We start from the raw sequence: 20238 nt of genomic DNA, 5'->3' as shown, positions 1-20238 counted from the left end.
TTCCATCATTCTCATCAGCTGCTATACTAGCTTCAGCGGATTCAGTATTTTTCTCAACAAATTTCCCCTTTTGCTTTTCTTTATTTTTCAATTTAAAGCAATCAGAGATAACATGGCCCTTCTTTTTACAATAATTGCACACCACATTTTTATGTCTGGACTTGGATCTACTTCTATTTTCTGTGTTTCTCTTTTCAGATCTACCCCGAACAAACAAGCCATCGGCTTGACTCCCACTAGTTTCCCCAGTAATATCCCTATCTATCTGCTCTTTAGATTTTAATGCAGATTTAATTTCCCGATACGAAATTGTTTCCTTTCCATAGATCATAGTATCACGGAAATGCTTAAAAGATTGGGGAAGGGAACACAACAGTAATAGGGCTTGATCTTCATCATCAATTTTCGAATCTATATTCCCCAAATCCATAATAATGGAATCAAATTTATCAAGATGGGAGAGTATAGATGTACCTTCAGACATCCGAAGCATGTACAAACTCTGCTTCAAATATAGCCGATTCTCGACTGTCTTCTTCATATACAAGGCTTTCAATTTATCCCACATAGCCTTGGCCGAAGTCTCCGTTGCTACCTCACGCAATACCTCATCGGAGAGATTTAAGATTATGCTGGATCTGGTCTTCTTATCCATATCGGCGAAATCCGCATCCTTTACATCTTCTGGTTTGTTCTCGATTCCGTGAATCGCTAGATCAACTCCGTCTTGAACAAGAATGGCCTCCATCTTGAGCTGCCACATTCCGAAGTTGACATTCCTGTCGAATTTCTCGACAACCGTCTTTGTTATCGTCATTGTTGCCACAAAATCTGTAACGTGAAGTTTGTCTCAAAAAAAAACTGGCCAAACAAATATGCAAGTCTCGTGAGCGGGCCCCACAGGGTGAGCGGACCCCACGAGATAAGCGGGCCCCACGGGATGAACGGACCCCACAAGGTGAGCGGACCCCACGGATGAACGGACCCCACAGGATGAGTGGGCCCCACAGGATGGACGGACCCCACCAGATGAACGGGCCCCACCAGATGAACCTGTCTTGCAAAATATAACAACCAGCTCTGATACCAGTTTGTTAGGACCGGGCCAGGAAATAGACAAACTCAAGTTAGCACAAAGTAGGCGGTATGACCGACCATATAATAGATAGGCGGTAGATACCAGCCATATAATAATTAGGCGGTAAAACCGACCATATAAAGACAGATAACAAAGCAAATAAAAGACACAGAAGATTTACGTGGTTCGGTCAAATTGACCTACGTCCACGGGCGAGGGAGGAGCAATATTTCTACTATGAAGAAGAAATACAAAAGCCGTAGGAAAATGGTTCCTAGGCCAATAGGCACTTACAAAAGAGTTTAGAAAATATTCCTAAACTCAAAATAAGAGAGCCTAAAATATTTGACTGAATGGGCTAAATGACTTAAGAAACTAATAGCCCATATAACTCTCTTAAGTGGTGCGAGTTAATTCCTTCAATAAGCTTCCTTATTTATAGGAAACCAGAGAAGGCTTTCCTCAAGCCTTTGTCGATGTGGGATGCAAAATTTTGCCACCAATTCAACCGTGGTGGGCGTTGAAAAGTCAACAGTTGGAAGTTCAATTCAGTTTAGTTTTAATTGGAATTTAACTGTAGTGATGCAAATATGCAAATGGGGCACTATTTGCATTTACATCTATTTGGTGATTGAGAACTTTTAATCTTCTTAACTTCGGTAAGTTTAATGAAAAAAGAATGTTGGTTGTGTAAGTTTTAGTGTATTAGATGAGTTTATGATTTATTGTCTTGCAAAAGAGGCTATTTTCATTACGAAGGCTTCTTTTATTTAAAGGTTTTTTTTACTAACATTTGAGCACTTTGATAGGAGTTTATTTTGCATGTTTTTAAGTATGTTTATTTGATTACTTTTTGTGTGAATTAGGGTTTTTAAACATGAAACTGGCTTTTTAATCTGTTATTTTTATAAGTTTCATTCTATAGCTAAAATGGGTATTTGAGTATTTTAATGTGCAAACTTGGTTGCATTTGTAGGATTTGAAGAGCAGTGAACACTTCGAATCAAGGAGGATTCATGCCATTACGTTGGACGCGATATGAGGATGATTTGGAGAAAATTAGACCGACAAATGCAGTTCTTTGGCCTTGAAACAGGACCTCAAAACGTAGGCAATTTTATTTTTATCTCCTTGATGAAACTGGAGCAGAAAAAGACAAAAAAAATACAGGAGAGACAATACGTACCCTCAATACACAGCCTTAAGGGTGCGTATTTTGTAAACGTGATTACAACTCATTTGGCGAAACTCATTTTGGATCTTGGGAGCTTGTTCATCTACTTGGCTAAGTTTTTCTTATCTATCTTTTACTTGTGAGTCAATATGATTTCGTGCAATGAATCTATAAGCCTTCTTGTTTTATATGTTATGTTGAGCTAGATTCTAGATCTAGGGAGTAGATGAAACTTTTGAGACCATAATATGAGTTGAATGGGATTTACACTTGTTACCTCTTGTATTAACTTGTCCGTTTATGTATGCTTATTACTTGTTATTGGTTAATCACTAATAGCAAGTTTCTATTTCTTGTTACTCAATGAGAATTGATAATAATAATGGAACAAGATAAATGGAACCTAAAGAGTAGGCTCACGAAAGTAGAGGTACACTTAAGTAGATTTTCTTACCATTTCATGAAGATAAATGACTAGATTTACCATGAGAGTAGGGAAGACTAAACTAGTTTATACCACTACATCATGAGAATGAGTTTTGGTAATATTGGAAATGAATCCATAGTCAAAAAAGAGTTGTAACAAGAGGTAAATTCATTTACTTATATTTTGGACCATAAGTGGATTCTACACCCTAGAACCTAAATATTCAGTGTATTTTCTCCAAATATTTCTCTCTATAAGTTTGTCAATTAAAAAGTTATTAAGTGATTTAGTTGCTTTTTCTTGCTCTTTACTTGATATTAGTCTAAATAATAAGATAAGATAAGGACCTAGTACTTGTATATTAGCTCCTCACGGGCTCGACCTGAATATGCCCTAAGCCACTAAGTTGGTATACTTGCAATAAACCGAGAGTATTTTAGAATTCTAACTTGCACACATATCTAAAACCCATCACACTTCATTTATTTATTTTGGATTGCCTATGTTTACTCTTGGTTTTGTCACTACATAATACCTCGAACGATTTGAATGCTTATGCAATCAATTTATTCATTTGTGACTCCGGGTTTGCTTATTTTTTCACAGCCACCAAATATTGTGGGTTATTTCGAAAAGCATGCTTCGGAAAAAGAAGAAAAATTCTGATACAAATATTTGAATCTTTAGCATTCTATTGTTGAGGGAAGCATTTCTAATGTGAGAGTTAAATCAAGAAGTTAACTAGTACAAGACCAATCAATTGAGGGAGAGTATTCAGATATTTACAAACTTCAAGCACCTGTAGGATATACTTCTGATCTTGGTTTTTATTTTTCAAATCTTATATGGTTTAGGTTATATATTACTCTTTTTAATGTCACTTGCAATCCAATTTTCTGAAACTAAACTTAAGCTTCGACACATTTATGTTGCCTCTACAAGATGATGAGAGAAATCCATGCACCAAATTTTGTTAAGTAAAATTCAGTTCCAAATAAAATTCGAAACTTTAGATCTATTAAGGATGATATTAATGCCGATACTTATTAGCATGTACAAGAAATTTTTGAAACAAAAATTACTACTCCCTCCGTCCCACTTTGATAGTTCTGTTTCTTTTTTCACACAGTTTAAGAAAAAGTAGTTAACTTTATTAGAAAAGTAAATTTAAATTGCTATTTTCCTAAAATACCCTCACATTAAATAGAGTACAACTTTATGGGAACTTGAATTGATGGTAAAAAAAGAATCAACTCTCATTAAATGGGGTAGGTTTATAGGAACAACAACTTATATTGAATAAGGGCATTTTAGGAAAATTAAAATACAACTACATTCTTCAATTGGAAAGTGGACTACAATTTGGGACAGACGAAAAAGGAAAACAGGACTATCAAAGTGGGACGGAGGGAGTAATAGAAAATGGATAGTCTACAGATGGTGAAATGATTGTAATACCCATAATACTTTGCGGGCCAAGTTAAATAGTATTATTTATGTATCATTATTGAAGGGCATAAAGAAAATTTCAAAGTACAAAATAGTTAGAAATATCAAACATGACAAATATTTTGAAACGGCCAAAAAAAGAAAATAAAACACTTTCAATGAGAGGCGAAAGAGGAAAGTGGAGTTAGAATTTCACAATTATGCTTATGAGAAAGTTTTTTTTTTAAATGTAAATAGGAGGTCTCGGGTCTCTTACTTACACTCAGTCTCTCCTTACCACTCAATCCATCCTTTCTCTTATGAGAAAGTTAGAGAATCCTTCCCCAAAAAATTAGATCAATGGTGAGTTTTGATGTGACAACCCCACCTCCCCCTAGGGCGTATCCCAGGGTTTAGCAGACTACCTGTCCAAATCTCGCCAGTACTCACTAACAACCTCATATTAAACATTAACAAATCTAACCAACAATCTATACCTTAACGTCATTGTCCATACTTAAAGTTACAACAAAGATCAAAACTTTCACTAGTACAAAAGATTAAAACCTTTACAAGAACAACAAAAGAGTAAAGCTATGAAGTGGTTTGCTAGTAGTACACTTGACAAAATGACTTATACAAAAGCTCAAGTCTTCACGAACTCACGTCCTAGATTCTTGCCACCTGTTAAGGATAACAACTAATGAAATGAGTTAAAACTTAGTAAGGTTCCTAACATTCCCACTGTAGACATCAAAATTTTATCATTTTATTTATTTATTTTTAGTTAAAATTTTATATATATTTTTTTTATTTATATTTTTATCTGTTTCATTTTATATTTCTTGGAAAAATCATTTTTAGAAAATCAAAAAGAAAAGAAAAGCAAGAAACAAAAAAAAAAGAAAAATTAATGAAAATGCATTTTTCTTAAAAAAAAAAATCCTTCAAGCGCGCGTGCATAGCACACGTCATCTTCTTCCTCCTGCTGGGACGATGAATAGTACCAGAATTGCAGGCACCATTTCTTCCATTTTTTCCACTCATTTCTCTCCGTTTTTTCGCTCCATTGGATCAAGCCAGTACATGACCACCTGGCTTTGATCCAACAACATCAAGAGATATAAGATTAAAAGCCATCTAATGGCTTGAAATAAGAGACCAAAATGTAGCTCTAAATCTCCTCCATTAGTTCTAGGTTTTGGGGGATTTGATGCCTATAAAAAAGCTCAAGAACAGGAAGGAGAGAGTAGAGGCGGCGGAGAGTAAAGGAAAAAGCAAAAAACAGCAGAAAACAGAGAGAAAAGGGGAGAAAAAGGAAAAATATTTTTTGCAGAAAATTGGTGGAAAAGGCTGGTTCTGCATCCATTTTTCGGGGCACTTTTCTCTTTCTCTAGAGCTTCTCTTGAGGAAATTTGAATTTCCACACCATATACGTAGCTAGAGGAAGAACTTTCATTCAGAAGTTTTGCCGAAAAAATGATTGGAACTCCTTCGAATTTGGCCATAAAAACGCTGCATCATCAACCCGGTTCCACTGCAACCTTGCTAAGAACTTCTTCAACCCGTGTTCATTCGCATTTCTTTGGCTCAAATCTATTTCCGAAGCTTCATCAGGTAGTTTTCCAACCTTCCTTAGCTTGATTTGACGGTCAGGCAACTTATTTGGAATAAAATTATGGATGTTCATGCTTTAGGAGCTTAGATCTAGTGTTTATTCATGTTTTTTGGGATGTTGGCCTTGGTTTGATGTTTACTTAAGCTTAAAATGCCATGAAATACATGTATATGTGAAGATCCGCTTTTAAAAGTTGGTAAAAATGGATTCCGGCGATGTTCCGGCCAATATGGTCGACCCGCCGGAAGCTTCATGGTGTTCTTGACAAAAATTTTTGGGTCTTTTATTTTCCTATTTATTGGCTTGGGTGATCTTCCTTAAAGCTGTTGGGCTAATTCTTGGTGTTTCTGGGCTGATGATTGGGCTAAGATCTGTTTCTTTAGTTGGGTTTTATAGTCAAAACCTAACTCTTTTGGTTGGATTTGTTTTGTCAAAGAATAAGGGCCGGTCCACCTCTAGCCTCTGGGTTTTGCGTCGGGCTTAGGGAGTTTTGGCCAAAAGGAAAAAGCAAAAATGGCCCAGTGGCCTGATTCACCAAGAAACCAGAAAACGTTTTGCAAATCAGTCCCTAAACTTAATATTAATTATATTACAGCCCTAAAACTTTAGGTTTCTTTCAATTAGGTCCTTAATTTTATTGAAATAGGTCTCTAAACTTTATTTTTCTTTAATTTTGACCCCAAATCTTTATGATAATTATAATTTAACCCTTAAAACTTTCTTATTTTTGCAATTAAGTCCCTAGCAGATTTGATTTCTTAAATAGAAGTTGCTTTTTCTCTTTAATTATGACTTATATTCCATTTGAATGTTTCAATTGATTGATTTCATGCTTATTTCCATTTTTATGATTATTTGTTAATTAAAGTGATACCTTGACTTTTTTCTTTGTTTTAGAGTGTAAGTAAGAAAATTGTCATTTCCTTAGATCACCAATTCAAGGGAGGTATAATCTATCATTTATTATTTGATCCTATGTGTTTCTATATGATTTTATGTGTATAATTGCATGATTTTTGAATGTTTTATTTTATTTTCGTTTATTTATTTATTTAGGCACTTTATCTGTTTTAATTTTGCGTATTTATTTTAATTTAATTTTTGATTATTTGAAAGGCATTCAAATGCCAAAATTGTAATAGTTAGGTATCTATTTTATTTATTCATTTATTTCCCTTTTAGATTGTAGTTAGGGCTCCCCCAATGTAATAGTTAGGGTTTTATTTACTTTATGTGTTTTGCATGCTTGTGTATTACGTGTTACTCGCTTTCTTAGGGTCTTACATCTAGATATCATGCTTATGTGCTATGTGTTTTATGTGTTTATTGGCTTTATTATATTTTTATATGATTTATTAGATTATAATACATGCATGACGTCACCACACTAGTCCAACGCTAGTTGTGACTCATTGTTCCGATTTCTCGCTAGTCCAACGCTCGTCGAGACCCTTTCCTCCGATTTCTCACTAGTCCAATGCTAGTGAGAACTTATAGACATAGGTTAGTCCGACACTAGACCCTTAGAAACCGACCACGCATTAGATCATGTTTGTGTGACAATCACTACATTTTCATACATATTTTTTACTTTTTAAAGTTTTTTAGCATTTTACATGACATTTCCCTTATATGTACATCCCTTATCCCATATTTCACTATATGTACATCCCTTATCCCATACTCCCCCTATATGTATATTCCTTATCCCTATGTGTGAGACATGACATTAGATTTGCATCTCATTTTAAAAAAAAATTAGAACTAGGTTAGGTCATTTGCTTGACTAGATAGGAAATACCTCTCGAATATGGGATATGGACGAGTGTGGCTTTCTAGCCTTAGCACGCTCGTATTCCCTCTATTAAAGGAAAAGTTAAAGTCACGAATAGTTTCCCGCACCCATTATGATGCATTTCCTTAGATCATGTATATTTGTATATTATTATTTTCTTTCTTTCTTCGAGTCTCATCTTTTGCAAATTTCGTGACCTCTTCAAAGTGTCACTTTTGAACATCGCAATTAATGCGATTAGCACCAATCAAATTTTGAAGAGGCATATTGACCCTTCCGATAACTATTAGGTCTAGGTTTGCATTCATATAGTGACATCCAAATGTGATAAATTTTTATATTAAAATAAGAAAATTTTTTACTAAATCACGCAACTAGTTTTGGCTAGATTGAAAGGGTGCCTTGGATTCTATCATTGCCTTCCCTTTCTTCAAATGTGGCTCCCGAACACTTTTCTTTGATTTGCGTAGACTTGGAGTCATTTAAAAAGGATTTTCTTTATATTTTATTTTAAAAAATTCATTTTAGGTGACTTGGTATACCTTAACTCAATACCAAGTGGCGACTCCTATTTTTTATTATTAAAACCCTTTTTAAACTATATTTTGGGCCAAAAATCGTCACACTTTAAGTCTCATTTCTTTATTTATTTTCTCTATTTATCAAAACTCATTTTCACTTAAAATTAATAAAAATTCACTCCTTTATTCATTTCCTAATTAAAAATGCCTTTTCACTCAAAATAAATCAAAAATTCATTTTTTATAAACACGTTATTTTTTTTATTTAAAAATGGGGCGCAACACCCACAATTATCACAGTTTAACAAAAAAGCATATTCAACATTTAAGTAGTCCCAAATACAACGATAACCATTCGAGAAATAATAAAACATTTGGAACATTCAAGGAACAATAACACACTCATAAAAAGGATATGTGCTCACTTGGAGTCATTTCATTCTACCGTTGCTGCCAACTCCGCCTTTCTCCTCCTTATAACCTCCGAAACATTCGAACAATCCCCTACATTAGTCATTTGGCCATTAATCTCCTTGTAACTCTGGTGGTAATACTTGAGTCTACCGAAAAAATTGGCCCAGGGGTTACCAACCTACTCGACCGAATCCGCTTTTGGCTCGAATCGGCTGGTAACGAAGGGCAAGGGCCTAATTCAGCCGATGCGATAAAGTACACATGGCTTACATTCATGCACAGTTAAAGTTCAATCCTTGGTCATTTACCATTCAATCATTTGAACATTGAGCATTCAACCATTTGAACAGTTCCAATTCACATTTAATTAAGTCGAGTGCGATAAAGTACACGCTCGCCTATGAACAATATAACAATCATTGGAAGGCATTTAACACTCAAACAAACATTCACAACAAGTACTAACATAACATAGTCATTCAATACACAAACATGCAAAGAACACTCATCGATATCAGTAGATTAAACGTCAATCTCTGGATGATAACATTGATCGCTACCAAATCTTGAGGCAAGATTCACAATCACAATAGATTTAAACTTAGTAGTTTCAACTAGCCAAAACATATGCATCTAGTATTCCAAGAAATTCCATATGCTTTTCACTTTAAGCTCAAGACTTTAAGATAAAAGCCCAACACAAGTATTCTAAAAGTAAGGAGAGTAATTTAAGCATCCAAAATCTCACTAAATTAAGGTTTCAAATATTAGAAGTCAAGTTCAAATCAAGGGGGAAAACCACATATATGCTAGATTAATGATTCAAATGCTATGTGGAGCAAAAATATCTCGATTATAACCAAGAGTTTTAAAGAAAACTAGTCAAAACTCTTTTGATTCAAAGCTTGAAAATTTTCAGCAAGCAAATAGTTTGGAAAACTAGGTTTTTTCCCTCTTAAACCTCTTTGTTTTGGGTCAAACCTGACATACGTGTAAAGATTAAGGTCTTATAAAGTATGTTGAACAAGAATATATCAAAATCACCACAAAATTTCTGAAAAGAAAGCTGAAATTCTCTCTCTGGCTCTCGGCTAGCCATAACAGAAATTTTCCAGCAAGATCTCCATCAAAGATTCCAACTTTCTTACTTAATTCCATGGCAAATGCACTATATCTTATAACTAACATGTCAAATGCACTATATCTTATAACTAACATGTCATGAGACTTATGACATATATTCTTTGCAAGAAAATCCATCACAACTTCAAAGATAAAGCTCTAAATCACAACTTCAAAGATAAAGCTCTAAACTAAGTTGTTCACTACATGCCTTAAAGCTGGAAATTTAACTAGCAACTTGAAAATTAAAGGAAATCCTCCATAAACTCCTTCCTTTTAACTCTAATTGCACCATATGTGAAATATAAGAGACAAAAGATAGGTTTTCTAGCAAGTTTACCTCTTTTTCTCCCCACAAAAGATGGTGAGTAACCAAGAAATGATCACAAGTTTCTCCCTCCAAGCTTGATTCAAAGATTTGTGGAGTGCAAGATATTTTCCTCTTTTTTTTTCTTCCTCACTAAGTTGGACAAGAAACTTAAGACTAGAAGTTGTATTTTCCTCACTCTTTTCTCTCTAATTTCGTCCAAGAGGAAACCCAAAGAAGCAAGAGGAAGATTCTAGTGAAATAACACTTTGTTGGTTTGGAAAAGTTTGATCTTGGTCAAGACCTTGTATGGATGTTTAACAAATGGCAAAGTCACAAGTATTTCCACCAAAATATCTTTCTTTTCCTCAAATATCTCCTAATACTCCCTTTTTATAAAATCTCCTTTGCACAAAACTCCCTCTTTTGCTCACAATTTATACCACACACCCCACTAGTTGGTCGAATTGGAATAATTCCCTTTGAAAATCAACATGCAACAAATTAGAGGAGCAATAGGGTGCACAATCATTCCTCAACCATTAAATCAACCAACCATTAAACCCGAAGCCCTAAATCAATACAAATAATTTAAGAGGAAAGTTAAACAAATAGATTTCGGATCCTCACATTTGGGCCATCCATTTCTCAAAGGAGCCAAAGAACACAAAAGGCTTAGTATAAAAGAGGGGCTGGCTTAGTGTAAAAGAGGGGCTGGCTTAGTGAAAGACATGGCTTCCTACTTCAGATCTTTTATCCAAACTCCGTATTTTTCCGTCTTTTCACTCTTTACTTGCTTACTACGTGTAATTATACTACTCGTATAGGCATAACTCATAAGAGTGATGATGCACTATTCCGTAATCAGTGCATATAGTTTCTAACAAAATTAATTGTATGTCCTAATTAGTAGAGTCCCTTGATCACACGTAAAGAATTACTTTTTCTAAGATAACTTTTCAATTTACACAAGTACAAAAAATGAAGCGGTAATAAATGTCATTGATCTGTAGTCCTGTTATGTGAATCTAGACCGTCTTATTTGCAAATAACTGTAGAAACTAGAGATTGATGACAAATTTGTGAACTGGCGGGGCCATGTCAATGAGTCACACCAAATAAATTAGATTAAATATCCATAATTTCATGATAGATAATTACTTGTTCCTCAATCCAGCTCTTATCCAAAATTTTGCAATCCGTGCATAGCACATTGGTATCGAAATGTTAAATCCAGCTGTATAGTATCTTTTACAAAACACTAGTAACAAAGATGGTAAACCCAACTTTATATTGTCTTAATCATCCTTAATAAACTCTTAGGCCATGTAGTAATTGCAATGGATAACTCATAGCTCCTTCATCTAAAACGGTTTTCCTCAATTAAGAATGATTTATGTCGTTAAAGTCAAGCTAAACCCATAATTACGTTTCTTTTTGCTTAGGCATGTTCATAATTTTAATTCCAGTTGGGATTCTTTTTTTTTTTGATATGGCAACGATTATGAGTTAAATTAACTATAGTCCATATAAAATAAAATAAAATAAAATAGCTCAAAAAAATCATCTATACAAAATAAATTAAACTTTGAGTTATTTTCCGTGCTTCCATTTCAGCAAGTATTTTTTCCCTTTTATTTACAAATTCATGATTTTCTCTTTTCTAACCATTTCAGTCACATTTTCTACGTAAACTTATTATTAAAAAAAAAAAAAAGCTCACTTCCTATATTTTTCTGTTATTCACCTTCCTTATATACAACACGCACAATCTTCTCAAAATCTTGATCCTTAGGCTGTCATATCTTATCTTCCATTTATACCACCAGATCGATGCCAATAAATTCAATGTAACTGAATGGAGAGAACTACCCAAGATGAACAAGAAGGAAGAGAAAACCCTAGAGCCAAAAACCCCAATGGATACTTTTTCTAAGGATTTCGCTAGTGCTATGGAGCCTCCACCCCAGAAGTAATGCTTTTAGTGAATGCCCTTTTTCCTTGTTTATTTGATCTCTTTTTTGTTTTTTATATCAGAAACTCTAACTCTAAAGAACTTACAAAAAATATTCTCTCTTTTTTTTGTCAATTCAGCTTATATTATGGCAGAGTGCATATTTTAATTGTTAATGCATTTGTTTGTTATTGTATTTATGAGTTTTTCTTCAAGTAGGGGATTGTCCAAATGTTATCATGGGAAGGCCAAATCTTTTAGCAACCTGTCTGAAGCTAAGTGTGCAAGGGATCTGGAGAAACACGAGCCGGAAATTAATAGAAAAAGAAGCATGCATATCAAAATAAAAGAGTTAAATAAGAAGATCAAGCTGAAGACCTCAGCTAAGCTATTTATTGAAGATGAAGCCGATGAAGAAGATGAAGAATTGTTCAAGTTCAATCTGGCCAAGAATGAAGTCTCATTGGAGAATAGTGATAGTGAGTAGGATTTTAGTTTTCTAGGTTTATGAGGGCTTATATATATGATTTACAAACTGTTCTTTTTACATTCAAAAGAACTTGAATTGGAATAATGCTAGATATTGTAAGTAATATTTGGTATTACATTCAGAGAATGTTACATCATGATTGTAGGAGAAATATTGGTAATATTTTACAAATTCAGAAGTAGTTTATTAATTAAGAAGTGTGTATTACACTAATTTTTCCTCTAGTTTTAACAAAAATTAGAGATCTCCCCTCTTGATTTAAGAATTATAGTAACCTCCTCTCTTGTTTGTTAGATCACAAATTAAGCAGTCGATCTCAATTTTTTTTTTTTTAAAAAAAAAGAGCCTTGTTTTAGAATGATTATGGCTTTTTAGGTACTTTATTTTTTTGAAAGAGAATTAAAGAGTACAATAAAAAGTCCGATGTAGACTAATCCCTTTCAGCATAGATAGGAATGACAATTGGAGCGAGTGCCCGCGGGGAGCTATTGGGGCCGGGCGGGGGTTTCCCCGTTAAGAAACGGGGCGGATATCCCTGCCCCATCCCCCTGCCCTGCCACCCGTTAAATATATTTATATATATATGTATATATAATATTTAATGTAATTAGTTACAATATTATAATAATGATATTATTAGTTATAAGTATTATATAATGTACATTAGTATATGTAATATAATTGATATTAACAATTATGCTAATAATTATACATGTCTACTAACAGAAATTATTAATTAGTTATACTAAATTTACTAATATATTTATACTAAATTCCTAATTACACTTAACACAATTACACTTTTTTCTCAAAAAAAAAATATAACAATGACTTAGCGATTGTATTTATTTCAAAAGTGAAAACTTGACTACTTTAGTTGTATTTGTTTCATCATGTTGGATTGTATTCAGATAGTTTTTGTTTGATTATTTTTGTGGATTTCAATTGTAAAATTATAATGGATAATGACTTGATGATGTATAGATATTTTAGTACCTAATTATTTGTTAAAATTTGACTACAATGAAATTATATAGCAATTTTTTATTAACCCTATGGATGCCCCTGCGGGGGAAGTGGGGCGGGGCGGGGAGAGCGGGGGGGCAGGGGATGGGGCGGGAGAGGGGTCCCCCGCTCCAAACCCGCCTCGTTGCCAATCCTAAACATAGAAGAATGCTGGTTTGCACTGTAGTTCCTTATCCAAAATTATGTTAAATTTGCAACCACAAAGTACTATAACTAGTACAGATTAACCAAAATTTTCAATTTCCTGAGTTGATGTAACCCTATGAATTTACTTATCTTCTTCAGCAAAAGATTTAAAAAGTTTATTGAATGTATGTGTATCTTTGAATATACACCCCTTTTTTTTCAATGGAAGATTCTAAACCTTACAAGTAAAAAGGAAAAAAGGAAAGGAATTCATAATTAAACCAAGAATTTTGAAATAATCTAACCAATGTCCTTACCAACTAAGTTAACTGATACCTGCAATCTTACGGGTGAATTCTTGGCAGGCTTATCAAAGAATTCAGGGGGTTATTGATGTAGAGATGGTGTGTGGCTATTGCTGCAAGGGAAGTTGTAACTTTTGCTTTGAATTTATCAATCCCAAACTCAACTCTAGAAGAAGGCGCTGCATTAATAATTCGGAAAATCAGCAGTACTAAAGAGGTCTTCTCTGCTATTGGTCAAACGATTTGCAATGCTGTCCTATTTAGTTACCCAAACATTGATGTTAGTTGGGTTCCATGAACTGCAGATAGGGTTGTGCATGAATTCTAGTGTAATATGCCAAAACCCCTAATTTTGTCGAGTCTCTTTGGAATTTACTCCCAAGCTTTGTTCATTGAATTTTCAGCAAGTTTAGTAATAAAATTTTTTTTATTTTATCCAAAAAAAAAAAAACTAAGCTGGGATTGGCACATCACATCTTGTTACTGTAGGCCTTTTTTTAAATTTTTGTTTTTGGTCTTTAATGGGGTTTTGTGTCAAAACGAGCAAAGCTTCTTATAAATTGGGATTGGGCTCAATTCTTAGGCCCAATTGCAAATGAGCCTAGTTTGGGCTTCAATTGACCCAGCCTTTCTCTGCAAATGAAATGGAGTTTGTTTTACAATGATAGCTCATCATCATCATATTCTTCGTGTGTGTGTGTGAGAATCCCTGGTGTCCGGTAACCAGATGACTTCTAAACTAATCCAGAGTCGAGCCCCGATACTCATTTTGACATGCTCGGATTAACCACTTCTTATGATTCCTAAATTTGTGGGCAATGTGGTCAGCTGTGATTTATTGCTGTCAATTTGTTTGATTACCTGTTGGTGAAGACAAATTTTATATGGAAGCATATTTCTCCTCTTCCTTTAGAACGAGTTAGTTCAAGAGGTAGCGTTTTAAACGAGTCGAACTTAGTCGAACGTTTTGGCTTTCAAGCTGGACTCATTAAGCTATCCAGCCGAGTTTGCTTTGCTTATTTATGTAACAATTTGAAAATTGTGTTTGAACTTAGCTTGTTAAAATTATCCCAAATTTGAATTCGAGGTCGAATTTGACTCGCATGACATAAACAAGCGTAGTTCGATGAGCTCGATCTCAAAAAAATTCAAATATGCTTGAATATCTTATACAATTTTGCAACTGAAAAAATATAATCAATTTGATTTTATCTATTGAATAAAAAAAAAATTCAACAAATATAAGAAGATTCCAAATATTTAAACAAAACACAATTCTAAACCATCATGACAAGATAAATCTACATAATTACTAAGAACAACTAGTAATACTAGCTTGAATAAATGTACAAATGAGCTTAGAGCTTAAATAAACTATTCGTGAGCGGAGCCAAACTCAGCTCATTTAGAAGACAAGCTTAATTTGATGTTTGAACTTTCTCATTTAATTAAATGAACCTAACAAACCGAACTCGAACTTATATGATCCGAGCCGAGTTGAGCTCACAAGCCGCTTGTTCGTTTAACAGCTCTACCCAGAGGCGAGCTAACCCTTGCATTAGGCTGTTTATTTCATCCAGCATTTCCTCATGCTTGTTGAGCTGTGTGGGTACTTTGGGAGCAAAAGAGGATTGCCTAAAAAAACTACAACCACTTCCATACTGTCCAATGGAAATTGCAATTCTATGCAAAATTCTAGAAAATGTTATGTAATCAAGAACTCTCGATAAATTTGTGTTTTTAGTTAATATGAACGTAAAATAATTGACATCTTTTCATTTATCATTTTATACAGAATGCTGAATTCTTTTTTGGTTAACTCGGCTAGATGACTAACCATGCTCTCGAGGGAGACCAAGAACCTGAGAACATTCCTACCAATCAGAATGAGTCTATTCGTTAATCCTGCTTGTGAACTGAGCAACAAATTCTTTCAGGATGCCTTGACCCAATTAATGTCCTTAAGGGTTTTATCTTTGTCTCATTATCTTAGTATTGTTAAGCTGCCCAATTTATTTAGTGGCTTGAAACAACTTCGTTTCCTAAATCTCTCCTCCACAAACATACAAAAGCTACCGAATTGGATATGCTCCCTGTACAATTTACAAACCTTGCTGTTATCAAGTTGTAGGACCGTTGAAGAATTGCCAGCAGATTTTGGACAATTAATTGACTTGCGCTACCTGGATATTAGAGGAATTCCATTGAAGAAAATGTCACTATAAATGGGTAGACTAAAAAACCTTCAAGTTTTGAGTAATTTTGTGGTAGGCAAAAATAGTGGTTCGACAATTGAGGAGTTGGGCAAGCTTCCTATGCTTCGTGGTAAGCTATTCCTTTCAAGGCTTAAAAATGTTTCTGCTGGTAGAGATGCATACATGGCAAACATGAAGGGCAAGAAACACCTTGAAAAGCTTAACTTTGAAGTGGAATGGTGATACTAATGAATCACAAGTTGCTAAGGATGTGCTTAATAAACTCCAACCTCGTTCGAATTTAAAGCGTCTAAAGATCGACGGATATTGCCGGACAAGCTTCCAAATTGGTTAGGAAACCCTTCGTTTTCCCCTTTGGAATCCTTGAGTATATCCAGCTGTGAAAATTGCTATATCTTGCCTGCACTTGGTCAACTACAGGCCTTGCAGTCACTTGAAATAAATGGACTGAGTAAGATATCAACCTTGCCTGCACTTGGACAGCTATGGTCCCTGAAATTACTTGAACTTGTTGGAATGGGTAATATAACAGCCTTGAGTGAGAGTTTATGGAGACATCACCACCAGCGCAACCAAACCATTTCTGTCTCTTAAAAAGTTTGAGATTTAAGAGGATGCCAAATTGGGTGAAGTGACATATACCGGAATGTGAAGAAATCTATAGAGAGCTTGGTATAATTGATTGTCCCAAGCTGATTGAAGAACTTCCCAGACAACTTTCATCACTGCAAAGGCTTGAGATAGGTGGTTGCCACAAACTTGTGCTTCCCAATGGTCAATTGGGTATATTCCAGGGAGACGTTAAACAATTCTCATCTCTTTCCGTATTAAAGATTTCATGGATGGAGAATTTGAAAGAGCTGTGCCGAGAGCTCAAGAAGTTAGCTAGTCCTGAATATTTGGAGATATATAACTGTGGGTCTATATTACCTTTTCCCATGAGTTACCTACCCGCCTCACTAAAAACACTTGTATGTGATACTTGCCGCAATCTGGAATTAGAGAGTGAAACCTGGCAAAGTGGGAGCCTGGAGTCTTTGGGATGGGTGCCGCTCTCTCAAAGCTCTGTCATTAGGCTCCTTTCATATGCTGAAACATCTCCGCATAAACTTAATGCCAAAGAATTGAGATGCTCTCGATTCCTCCAAGTGAGATTGGGAATCAAAGTAGCAATCTGACTTCACTGCAATCCTAGGACATCGGGGTTGCTATGATCTAATATCTTCTCCAGGTGGAGGATTGCCAGCCCCCAATCTAACAGAGATTAGTCCAAGCAATTGCACGAAGCTGGAACAGATGGAAGCCCTTCTCACATCTCTTTGGTATTTAAGCATATATGATTGCCCAGAAATCGAGTACTTTCCAGAAGAAGGTTTGCCCTCCGGCATTCAATCCCTTGTGAGTTGTGATCTCTGATTGTGAAAAGCTCATGAGTGGCGGAGAGCAATGTTTTCAGAACCGGACCGGACCGGCCGGTTGGACCACGAACCGGCCATGTCACCGGTCCGGTCTAATGCTAAAGCCGGAAGTTCATGGAGAACCGTTGAAACCCGGACGAACCGTTTAGAACCGTTAACCGGCGGTTTTTTAAATTCTTCAACAAAATATCAAGAATGATATAGCTATGATTCGAACCTGGGTCTCCAAGTTTGGATATGACAATCTTACCACTAGACTGTAGTTAAGTTTGTTGAGAATTCTACTTGACTAAAAAATATATTAAAACATCAAGTTCTTCTCTTATTTTTTTTTTTCCAATTTTTTCTTCTTAACCATTTTTAACCCAAATATCCACAACAAGATTTTCTCAAGTCTTCACCATTATTATCAGGTTATTATCTTTAGCAGATTGTAAACAAGTTGAAAATTTCAACTTTTGTTGTTTTCCAACATCTTGGTAAGTTTAATTTTTTTCTTTTCAAGGTTTTTTCTTATATATTATTATCTTTAGTTGATTTTTTTGCATTTTCTTCTTTTTCCCCTCAATTTTCATATGTTTCCCTCATTTTTGTTTTATTTTTATTTGATTAATTAAGGATGAAATTTTTGCAAAAGTAGTGCACATCCGTGTAGGAATTGGGTAGGAATTACAAATGATAACATTGGGCTGGTAAAAAATATGGTAGTTGGCACATAATCGAAGCTATTGATAATTGAATTTAAAATAATTAATGGTATAGGATCATTGAATTTAATATAACATGTTAATTAGTAATGTTTAGTAGCAATTAATTTTTTATGTGTTTAACTGTATATTTGTTTTTCAAAAATTTTTAGTTTTTTTGAATTTGAGCAATTAGATTTATATTTTTATAATAAAATTTTAACTTTTTCAGCTTAAGTTGATGAAATTGTGAAGATGGTGTGGTTGCTTATTATGCCACTGATAAAAGTTTGCTATTCAAATGGTTTGTCTTAACTTGAACTCTTTCATGGATTTTTTTAAGGGTTGTAAATTTCAATATTTAATTTATTTATTTTTTGTGTTTTTATTTGTGATAATTGGTGAACATTTGGATTGTATCTATTTATGTTTATAATGAATTTATGAAAACTTGTGGTGAATTATGATATTTTAATTATATTTATCATTCCATGTTTTATGTATAACTTTTAGAAAATTTATTATTATCATAACTTAAATTAAGTTATGTTGGTAAAGTTCAAGTGTAGAATGAAACCTGCTTAGTACTTAACACAAAAAAAAAAAAAAAAAAAAAAAAAACAGAGAACGGTTGAACCTGCCGGTCGGACCGTGAACCGGCCACCTCTCCGGTTCACTGGCCGGTCCGAGTTTAAAAACATTGCCGGAGAGTGGGATTTGGATAAACTCCCCCCCTCTCACAAACTTGAGCATTGATGGTATCAATGAACTAGAGTCACTTCCCAAGGACTGGTTTATGCCTTCACTTAAATCTCTAGAATTGTGCAGCATGAAGAATCTGAAAATGCTAAGCTATTCTGGTCTTGGGAACCTGACTTCTCTTGAAAATCTAAAGATCAGTTTTTGCATTTGACTCCTGTCCCTACCAGAAGATTGATTGCCAACCTCCCTCACTACACTGGAAATCACTTACTGCCATCTACTACAATTGCTGCCAAATACAAGACTGCCCGCCTCCCTCACTACACTGGCAATCACTCATTGTTATCTACTCCAGTCGCTGCCAAATGCAGGACTGCCCGTCTCCCTCAATGCAATGCGAATCGAGCACTGCTCACTGCTGAAACCAAGCTTAGAATGAGGGAGAGGAGAAGACTGGCCCAAGGTTGTTCATATCCCCTTCATACTAGTCGATTTTGGGATAGTCCCTTAATGGAGACACGTGTTACTTGTTGAGAACTTTCACCCAAGGTTACAATACCTCCGTTACGATCCGCAAGTAACTTTTTCTGAATATGCTCTTTTTTTTTCTTTTCTTCAACTGTTTTTTGTATTATGCATTCATTTATTCTACTATCTGCCACAAATTCAAGCAGATAAATCTATACTCCAAATCACGCTTGCGCTTTATTTGGATTTTTTTTCATTCTTTTTCATGCATTAGTGTAATTGATAATGTGCGTAAATTGTGCATGTATTCTTAATGGCAGTTTGCATCTTTAAAGGCACAATCAAGGATAATGTGTTGAATTCAGTTCTTTAACTATCTAAAAATAACAACTAATAAATGCAAGCAAGTCTTGGTTTTGTGTTTAAAATAGAGATCGGGTTCAATTATCCCTCTTCCTTCTCTCGACTTCTTAAATCTCACTCTTCTCTACGAAAAAAAAGTAATAATAATAAATGCATTGTCCATTCAAACTTTCCAATCTCCTCAAGCTTCATCTTAAATTGGTTGTGGAGAGTTCCTTTTCTTTTAGAAGGCAAAAGGAATATTTCACTTTATCAGCAAGAGAAGATAGGGAAGGATTTCAAAACTTTCTTTCAACTCCAAATCCAGTTTGAAGGGGGAGCTGCATGTCAGCTTTATTGGATTAATTCTTGCCATACATTTGATGTAATTACTTTTCTCTACTTTCAAGAGCCCATCATTATGGACCCTTGGCTGCATAAAGCTCTAGTGACATTGTGTTTAGCTATGCGATTCAGGGAAATCGAGGGCTTGAACGAAAGGAAACAAATGTTCTTTGTATTATAAGGTCCAATAACCCTAGTACTCCTGGTGGTTTGGTAGTATGATATGCTATAGCAAGTGAATAGTGGAGCAACAAATATAGAAACAATAATAGGATG

Source organism: Coffea arabica, chromosome 10e (genome assembly GCF_036785885.1).
Source record: "Coffea arabica cultivar ET-39 chromosome 10e, Coffea Arabica ET-39 HiFi, whole genome shotgun sequence".
Lineage (NCBI taxonomy): Eukaryota > Viridiplantae > Streptophyta > Magnoliopsida > Gentianales > Rubiaceae > Coffea > Coffea arabica.
This window is presented reverse-complemented; position numbering follows the sequence as displayed.